This window comes from Durio zibethinus, chromosome 10 (genome assembly GCF_047325235.1).
Source record: "Durio zibethinus cultivar Kanyao isolate XHJ-2024 chromosome 10, ASM4732523v1, whole genome shotgun sequence".
NCBI classification, from domain to species: domain Eukaryota; kingdom Viridiplantae; phylum Streptophyta; class Magnoliopsida; order Malvales; family Malvaceae; genus Durio; species Durio zibethinus.
Window position 1 is genome coordinate 11346872 of NC_143171.1, and position 10354 is coordinate 11357225.

Here is a 10354-nt window from a genome sequence, read left to right on the forward strand (position 1 = left end):
TTCATCATTCTCTAGCTAGAGACAACCCAGTAATTGATCCTTGATGAGAGCTGGTTGGTTGAAGCAAAGTCCATATGTCACGGACCTAAGGGGGAGTCCTGAATCCCACATCGAACATAATAGGAAGGTCCCTGGGATATAAAAGGGTTCACACCATCTCCGCCTTGTGAGGCGCCTTTTATAGGACAAAACCGTGAGGTCAGAGGGGCCAGAGCGGACAATACCTCACAAGGGTGTGAACCATGGCGAAAGGCTGATCTGGGACGTCGAAAGGGTGAATGCCCGGGTCCCGGACCCGCGCGGGTTCGAAGCTTAAGTCTCGACCCACGGTCTCGGTCTCCATCCTTGGACTCCCGGTCACGGTCCTTCCCATTGGACTGCTTCTTCCGGTCCCTATCGTCCCTGCCCTTACCCTTGGGCTTGGTAGACTCGAACTTGTTCAGAGGCTTGAACTCTATCAACGCCTCGGCAGTGGTCATGGCTTTAGCCAAGTCATGAACTCCCCTCCTTTGTAGCTCATGCTTCACCCACGGCTTCAGCCCATCCATGAAAGCAAAGAATGCGTCCTTCTCGCCTAGATCCGAGATCTGTAGCATCAGTTCAGAGAATTTTTGAACATACTCTCTTATGTTCCCTTGCTGGCTCAACCTGCGCAACTTTGCCCGTGCCTCATCATCGGCATACTTCGGGTAAAATTGTTCTCTGAACTCCTTTTGGAACTCTGCCCAGGTTCCAATCTTGGCGTTCCCACGCCTGACATCATCACACCTGCGCCTCCACCACAATAAGGCTACATCAGTGAGATACATAGCAGCGGTGCTTACCTTTATCGCCTCGTCTTGCATGCCCATGGCCTGGAAGTACTGCTCCATACCCCAAAGGTAATTGTCTACTTCCTTGGCCGCCCTAGTCCCCTTAAACTCCTTAGGCTTGGGGACATCCAATCTGGATCTGGACACTCCAACAAACATACCATTCCCAATGGCAGTCTTGCAAGTAACGAGCTCACTGGTTAGCTCCTCCATCCGCTGGCGCATGGCCTCCATGCCATGGCGCATGGCCTCCATGCCATCTCGCAAAGTCAGAACTTCCGCCTCCAAGGATTCATTCTTTCGGGTGATCTCATCCAGGCCATTGTTGAGAGCAGCTGCTAGCTCACTTTGGATCTCCTCCCTCATGGAGTCTAGCGATGCAATGTGAGTTTCTACTTCCTCCAGCTTCTCCCCCATGTCGCCCATGGTCACCTCTACCTTGGCCAGCCTACCGTCCATGGTAGACCAGATATCTCTAGAACCAGCTTTCTTGCCTCTTCCTCGCCCATGCTCCTGGGCCTCTGGTTGTTGGCTAGCAACGTCGCTTTGGGATGCCATCTCCTCAATCACGATCTAACCTGCACAACACAAACACGTAGAACCGAACTTGCTCTGATACCAACTGTCACGGGTCGAGACTCAAGCTCTGAACCCGCGCGGCTCCAGGATCCGGGCATTCACCCTTCCGGCGTCCCAGATCAGCCTTCCTGCCACGGTTCACACCCTTGTGAGGTATTGTCCGCTCTAGCCCTCCCTGACCTCACGGTTTTGTCCTACAAAAGGTGCCTCACAAGGCGGAGATGGTGTGAACCCTTTTATACCCCAGGGACCTTCCTATTATGTTCGATGTGAGATTCAGGACTCCCCCTTAGGTCCGTGACATTCTCCCGCACCCAACCTCGTGACGCCCTCGTCACGGAGGCCGGCCACCCTGCCTACCTCCCTCGAGGCGCTCGGCGTGGATCGAACGGTTTAGGGCTGGCTCTGATACCACTCGTCACGGGTCGAGACTCAAGCTCCGAACCCGCGCGGCTCCGGAACCCGGGCATTCACCCTTTCGGCGTCCCAGATCAGCCTTTCGCCACGGTTCACACCCTTGTGAGGTATTGTCCGCTCTGGCCCCCTTGGCCTCACGGTTTTGTCCTACAAAAGGCGCCTCACAAGGCGGAGATGGTGTGAACCCTTTTATACCCCAGGGACCTTCCTATTATGTTCGATGTGGGATTCAGGACTCCCCCTTAGGTCCGTGACATTCTCCCGCACCCAACCTCGTGACGCCCTCGTCACGGAGGCCGGCCACCCTGCCTACCTCCCTCGAGGTGCTAGGCGTGGATCGAACCGTTTAGGGCTGGCTCTGATACCACTTGTCACGAGGGCGTCACGAGGTTGGGTGCGGGAGAATGTCACGGACCTAAGGGGGAGTCATGAATCCCACATCGAACATAATAGGAAGGTCCCTGGGGTATAAAAGGATTCACACCATCTCCGCCTTGTGAGACGCCTTTTGTAGGACAAAATCGTGAGGCCAAGGGGGCCAGAGCGGACAATACCTCACAAGGGTGTGAACCGTGGCAGGTAGGTTGATTCGGGAAGCCGGAAGGGTGAATGCCCGGGTCCCGGAGCCGCGCGAGTTCGGAGCTTGAGTCTCGACCCGTGACAATGGGAGTAGAGCACAGGGTGCCAGGAAGTCTTTGACAGGTTGAAGCGGGCTGTGACCGAGGAGCCAGTCTTGGCCTTGCCAGACCATGCCAAGCCGTATGAGGTGCATACGGACGCATCAGACTTTGCCATAGGGGGCGTGCTGATGCAAGAGGGACGTCCAGTCGCGTTTGAGAGCAGGAAGCTGAACGAGACTGAACGCAAGTACACGGTCCAAGAGAAGGAGATGACTGCAGTGGTGCACTGCTTGCGCACTTGGCGCCATTACCTGTTGGGGTCGAGGTTCGTGGTGAGAACGGACAATGTGGTGACCAGCTACTTCCAGACGCAGAAGAAGCTGTCCCCCAAGCAGGCGAGATGGTAAGATTTTCTTGCAGAATTTGATTTCCAGATGGAGTACAAGCCAGGACGGGCGAACCTAGTGGCAGACGCCCTGAGCAGGAAGGCTAACCTTGCTGCCATTAGCCAACCAGAGGGGTCACTGGTGCCGCGCATCAAGGAGGGACTTGCGCATGATCCTACAGCCAAGGCTCTGATGGAGTACGCCCAGCAAGGTAAGACTAGGCGGTTTTGGTTGCAAGATGGTTTGCTGTACACCAGGGGCAGTAGGCTGTTTGTGCCGCAGCACGGGAAGCTCCGCAAGGAAGTTTTGCAAGAGTGTCATGATTCAAGGTGGGCTGGACACCCAGGAGTGAGTCGCACCTTGGCGCTGATCGAGGACCGGTACTACTGGCCGCACATGAGGGATGATGTGGAGGCCTATGTGAAGACTTGTCTTGTGTGCCAACAGGACAAGGTGGAGCTCAAGAAACCAGGGGGTCTCTTGGAGCCATTGCCAGTGCCAGAGCGACCATGGGAGAGTGTTTCTCTGGACTTTATAGTCGGTCTACCCAAGACAGAGGGGTTTGGAAGCATCATGGTAGTGGTGGACAGGTTTTCCAAGTATGGAATCTTCATTCCAGCAACCAAGGAGTGCCCAGCCGAGGAGGCAGCTCGATTGTTCCTGAAGAACATGGTGAAGTACTGGGGAGTGCCGAGGACCATTGTTAGTGATCGGGACGGGCGTTTCACGGGCAGGTTCTGGACTGAGTTGTTCAAGCTGTTGGGGTCAGACTTGAACTTTTCCACCAGCATGCATCTGCAGACCGATGGGCAGACAGAACGTGTGAACGGACTACTGGAGGTCTACCTCAGGCACTATGTGAGTGCCACACAAAGGGACTGGCCAAAGCTACTGGATATTGCGCAGTTTTCCTACAACTTGCAACGGAGCGAGGCAACGAACCAGAGCCCATTTGAGGTTGTGACAGGGCAACAACCACTAACACCCGGTTCGATTGCTGCAGGTTATACAGGGCCGAATCCAGCAGCATACAAGTTTGCCAAGGCATGGCAGGAGCAAGCTGACTTGGCCAGAGTTTGTCTACACAAGGCGGCCAAGAGGTCGAAGAAGTGGGCAGACCAGAAGAGGCGGGATGTGCAGTTCCAGGTTGGAGACTTGGTGTTGGTGAAGCTGCATCCCATTGTGCGCCACAGGGGGCTGCACAAAGGCCTAGTCCGGAGGTATGAGGGACCTTTCCGAGTAGTCAAGAGGGTAGGCAAGGTTGCCTACAAGCTGGATATGCCACCCAAGCTGAGGGTACACCCGATGTTCCATGTGAGCATGCTCAAGCCGTTCCATGAGGATGAGGGAGATCCAGGACGGGCAGAGTCAAAGCGTGCACCATTGGGAGCAAGGGCCTCATATGAGAAGGAGGTCCACAGCATTATGGCTGACCGGGAGGTGAGACGGAAGAACTATCAACCAAGACATGAGTACTTGGTGCGCTGGAAGGGACTTCCAGACAGTGAGGCGAGTTGGGAACCAGCAGAGGACTTATGGCAGTTCGGGGACCAGATCAGGCAGTACCATGCAGAAGACGCAACGAGGGCGTTGCGCAATCAGGTGGGGGAGAATGTCACGCCCTGGGCGGGCGCGCCAGGCACATCAGGCAGACCAGCAGGCGAGCCAGAAGCTGAGACCCGCAGACCAGGCGTGCTGGCGGGTATCAGTGCGCAAAGCCTATCAAACGAGCTCCAAACGCCCGCCCATCTTGCAGGCCAACTCATGAGACCAAGGCCTGGCATTTGGGCTGCCCGCACCACATCCAGAAGGGCCCGAGGTGCTGGATACGCAAGGGAAGCTTCTGGAACCAGGCAGGATCAGCATCAGCATCCTGGCAGATTTGGTTGACCCTGAAAATCAGGAACCAGCATCTTGATTAAATGTAATCCCATGATTGTAGCCTTTATTTTAGGGATTTACCATTAAGTTGTAGCTGGAGCCTCAACTATAAATAGAGGGCTGCTCCACCCTCATTTGTACACCATCAAACACTTCTGTTTCAGTGAATACAAGAGCATTTCCAGAATTCTGTTTTCCTGTCCTGTTTCTCTTTAACTTGCGTAATCAGCCCTTCCCTTTGTTCTAGTGCCCGCACGCTTGTGTTTTAGGTTGACTTAGGCATCAAGGACGAGATTCCAAGCCTAAGGCCGCACGGATTCTGAGTCTAAGGTCGGAGCCCGTGACAGTTGGTATCAGAGCAAGTTCGGTTCTGCGTGTTTGTGTTGTGCAGGTTAGATCGTGATTGAGGAGATGGCATCCCAAAGCGACGTTGCTAGCCAACAACCAGAGGCCCAGGAGCATGGGCGAGGAAGAGGCAAGAAAGCTGGTTCTAGAGATATCTGGTCTACCATGGACGGTAGGCTGGCCAAGGTGGAGGTGACCATGGGCGACATGGGGAAGAAGCTGGAGGAAGTAGAAACTCACATTGCATCGCTAGACTCCATGAGGGAGGAGATCCAAAGTGAGCTAGCAGCTGCTCTCAACAATGGCCTGGATGAGATCACCCGAAAGAATGAATCCTTGGAGGCGGAAGTTCTGACTTTGCGAGATGGCATGGAGGCCATGCGCCAACGGATGGAGGAGCTTACCAGTGAGCTCGTTACTTGCAAGACTGCCATTGGGAATGGTATGTTTGCTGGAGTGTCCAGATCCAGATTGGATGTCCCCAAGCCTAAGGAGTTTAAGGGGACTAGGGCGGCCAAGGAAGTAGACAATTACCTTTGGGGTATGGAGCAGTACTTCCAGGCCATGGGCATGCAAGACGAGGCGATAAAGGTAAGCATCGCTGCTATGTATCTCACTGATGTAGCCTTATTGTGGTGGAGGCGCAGGTGTGATGATGTCAGGCGTGGGAACGCCAAGATTGGAACCTGGGCAGAGTTCCAAAAGGAGTTCAGAGAACAATTTTACCCGGAGTATGCCGATGATGAGGCACGGGCAAAGTTGCGCAGGTTGAGCCAGCAAGGGAACATAAGAGAGTATGTTCAAAAATTCTCTGAACTGATGCTACAGATCTCGGATCTAGGCGAGAAGGACGCATTCTTTGCTTTCATGGATGGGCTGAAGCCGTGGGTGAAGCATGAGCTACAAAGGAGGGGAGTTCATGACTTGGCTAAAGCCATGACCACTGCCGAGGCGTTGATAGAGTTCAAACCTCTGAACAAGTTCGAGTCTACCAAGCCCAAGGGTAAGGGCAGGGACGATAGGGACCGAAAGAAGCAGTCCAATGGGAAGGACCGTGACCGGGAGTCCAAGGATGGAGACCGAGACCGTTCAACCAAGGATGGCGAGAGGAAGCCATCAGCAGGCAAGTGAAGAGCAAAGGGGGACCGAGAGCCACTAGCATGTTACCTATGTGGAGGGAGCCACATAGCACGCAATTGCCCGCAGAAGGGCAAGCTGGCTGCTGTAGACAGGGAGTCTGACGAGGAGCCAGAGTCAGGGGCAGCAAAGCTTGGGTCGTTGGTGCTCAATGCTGTCCAGAGTAAGGGGAGCCGCAAGCCAAAGGGCTTGATGTTTGCGGATTTGATGGTTGCGGGTCAGAAGGTGAGCGCACTGGTGGACACAGGTGCCTCACATCTTTTCATTTCAGGTGATGGAGCCCGGAAGCTCGGACTAAAGGTGCAGAAAGGGACTGGTACCATTAAGACGGTGAACTCCAAGGAAGTTCCAGCCATTGGAGTAGCACGGGGAGTGGAGTTGCAGCTTGGAGATTGGAAAGGCAAGGAGACCATTGAGGTAATACCCCTTGACGACTATGAGTTTGTGATTGGGTTGGATTTCCTTGTTCGGATTAACGCCCTTCTTGTGCCTTTTACCGATTGTGTTTGCATCTTGGATGCACGGTGCCAATGCCTAGTACCATTGAGGAGAGGGTCTGGAGTTGGGTCACGGGTGGTGTCAGCCATCCAATTTGCCAAGGCGGTAAGCAGACAAGAAGACACCTTCTTGGCAGCCCTGAAATATGATGAGCCAAGGGAGAAGGAGACCGAGTCACCCTTGGAGGTGCTGAAGACCTTTAGTGATGTGATGCCCGTAAAGCTGCCTAGCAAGCTACCACCTAAGAGAGAGGTGGACCACAAGATCGAGCTGGTGTCCGAGGCCAAGCCACCAGCCAGAGCCCCTTACCGAATGTCTCCACCAAAGTTGAAGGAGTTGAGGAAGCAGCTCAAGGAGTTAGTTGATGCTGGCTTCATCAGGCCATCGAAAGCACCCTATGGTGCACCGGTTCTATTCCAGCGCAAGCATGATGGGTCGTTGCGGCTGTGCATAGACTACCGGGCTTTGAACAAGCTGACCATCAAGAACAAGTACCCCATCCCACTCATTGCGGACTTGTTCGATCAACTTGGGAGCGCAAGGTGGTTCACCAAGCTGGATTTGAGGTCAGGCTATTATCAAGTCAGGATCGCGGAGGGAGATGAGCAAAAGACAGCATGTGTCACTCGGTATGGTTCGTATGAGTTCTTGGTGATGCCTTTCGGACTCACGAATGCCCCAGCAACATTCTGCACCCTTATGAACAAGGTACTTCAGTCGTTCCTTGATCGATTTGTTGTGGTTTATTTGGATGACATTGTGATCTACAGCCAGACTTTGGGAGAGCATGTAGACCACTTGAGACAGGTGTTCGAGGTGTTGCGGGCGCACAAGCTGTTTGTCAAGAGGGAGAAGTGCTCATTCGCCCAGCAGGAGATCCCATTCCTAGGCCACATAGTGGGAGGTGGCAGGATACGCATGGATGAAGGCAAGATAGACGCCATCCTGGAGTGGCAACCGCCAGCCAAGGTCACTGAGTTGAGATCGTTCCTTGGGCTGGTTAACTACTACAGGCGCTTCATCAAGGGTCACTCAGCAATAGCCACGCCATTGACTGACTTGCTCAAGAAAGGGAGAGCATGGTGTCACGCCCTGGGCGGGCGCGCCAGGCACATCAGGCAGGATCAGCATCAGCATCCTGGCAGATTTGGTTGACCCTGAAAATCAGGAACCAGCATCTTGATTAAATGTAATCCCATGATTGTAGCCTTTATTTTAGGGATTTGCCATTAAGTTGTAGCTGGAGCCTCAACTATAAATAGAGGGCTGCTCCACCCTCATTTGTACACCATCAAACACTTCTGTTTCAGTGAATACAAGAGCATTTCCAGAATTCTGTTTTCCTGTCCTGTTTCTCTTTAACTTGCGTAATCAGCCCTTCCCTTTGTTCTAGTGCCCGCACGCTCACAAGGGTGTGAACCGTGACAGGAAGGCTGATCTGGGACGCCGGAAGGGTGAATGCCCGGGTCCTGGAGCCGCGCGGGTTCGGAGCTTGAGTCTCGACCCGTGACAAGTGGTATCAGAGCCAACCCTAAACCGTTCGATCCACGCCGAGCGCCTCGAGAGAGGTAGGCAGGGTGGCTAGCCTCCGTGACGAGGGCGTCACGAGGTTGGGAGCGGGAGAATGTCACGGACCTAAGGGGGAGTCCTGAATCCCACATCAAACATAATAGGAAGGTCCCTGGGGTATAAAAGGGTTCACACCATCTCCGCCTTGTGAGGCGCCTTTTGTAGGACAAAACCGTGAGGCCAGGGGGGCCAGAGCGGACAATACCTCACAAGGGTGTGAACCGTGACAGGAAGGCTGATCTGGGACGCCGAAAGGGTGAATGCCCGGGTCCTAGAGCCGCGCGGGTTCGGAGCTTGAGTCTCGACCCGTGACACATATGCTTAGCCTTTTCAGCTTACTAGATGAACGGCCGCTATATCCATTCTAAATAAACTATGGTATAGTTTAGCATGCTGTTGTGGTTGAAAAAAATTAGATTAATACAAGTATGTTTAAAAATATGATGAAAAAACGTATGTTTTAACATCTTAACTGTTATAGATTAAGAAAGGTGCGTTTAAAAGTGTGATGAAAAAATATGTTTTAAGAATTTTAATTGTTTAACAATACTGGGAAAATATAATAATAATGAATTAAAATATCCAAAAAGATATACATTAAATAATAAAAATTCAGAGATACGAAAATAATAAAATTATTTTATTCATAAAAATTAAGGTTGATCGCAAAAGCATTTTTTTAAAGATTTTTATGATTTGGATTTGTAAGCTAAGCTTTTAAAGAGAAGAGTCTTGTCCTTTTGTTTTCAACATTGATGTTGAGTCGAAGAAGTCACTTTCAACATTATACTATATAGTTGGTTGGTTTAGCATTGAGGTTGAACGTGATTTTTGGATTTAAAAGTGGTTTTTAACCCAATCTTAATGCTTAAAAAAATTTGTGACTTTTTTATTTAAAAACTTATTTTGCAAATTCAAACCACAAAAAGGAGATGCTTTTGCAACCAATTCCAATTTTTATGGGTAAAATAATTCCAATTTCTATAGGAAAAATAAATTTTTATTACATTTGTATCTTTGAACTTTTATTATTTTATGTATATTTTTAAATATTTTAATTCACCACAGCATTTTTACACATTAATAATACACATTTAAAATTCTTAAATTACATTTTTCTCACTATATTTTAAACACATTTTTTCGAACTCAAATTTTTTTCACCTAATTCTACACTAGGCCTAGATTCTTGTGAAGCAAAGTTTAAATGGTCTCGACTAATAAGGCAAAAATTCATGGCCCCTAGTCTCCGACATGTCAACTTTGACATCAACAATTCACTAGAATCTTGGGAGAAATGGAACTTGCTACCAGTATACCTAGAACCGGGCAAGCTAAGCTATAGTCTTCTCTGACGCTGAATGGCCATAAAAATTGACTACGTTTAATCTATTCTCCTATTTCTTTTCAATTGGTGTTTGATGAACTAACTTGCTTAGTAGGTTGCTTTAATTTGTTGTTCATCTGCGCCCAAGAAATGAAAAAAACAACGAAGATTTCCTTAGGCTTCGTCCCTGAAATCTAATCATATATTTGATTGAAAGCTTTTAGAATCATGTTGCTATTTTACTGTTTAGTGTATATATATATACATCTATATATATATATATATATAGGATTGAGGCTTTCCTCTGTATTATTAAATTGTTTTTATTGTTATTCCAGCTTGATCTTAACATCACCCCGGAACAAAATTAAGAAAAATTTATCAATATATACTAGAGGACATGGCTTTAATGTGTGGTTTAGGGCTTTATTTGCCCCCACAAATTAATTATCGGTGTTCAACCAAAAAAAAAAAAATCTCGCAATATGAATCTTCACTTGCAATGCGTTTGATGAATTTGCATTTTTTTCCCCTCTTTGTTTAATTTCTTAAGGTATCCAAATGAATAAGGGGTCCAGACCCTATCCTTCCTCACTTCTTACGTTGCCTAATTCCTCTCCTTTTCTTCCATTGTCCTTGTGATTCACAAATATAGTATTAGTGAAATATCTAACTTGGAAGTAGTCAGCATAGTTGGTATATGCTTCCATTAATAACATATGTAATAATGTTATTAATCTACTCGAGAATAGCACTCATCCTTCTCTTCATATATTTAAATAT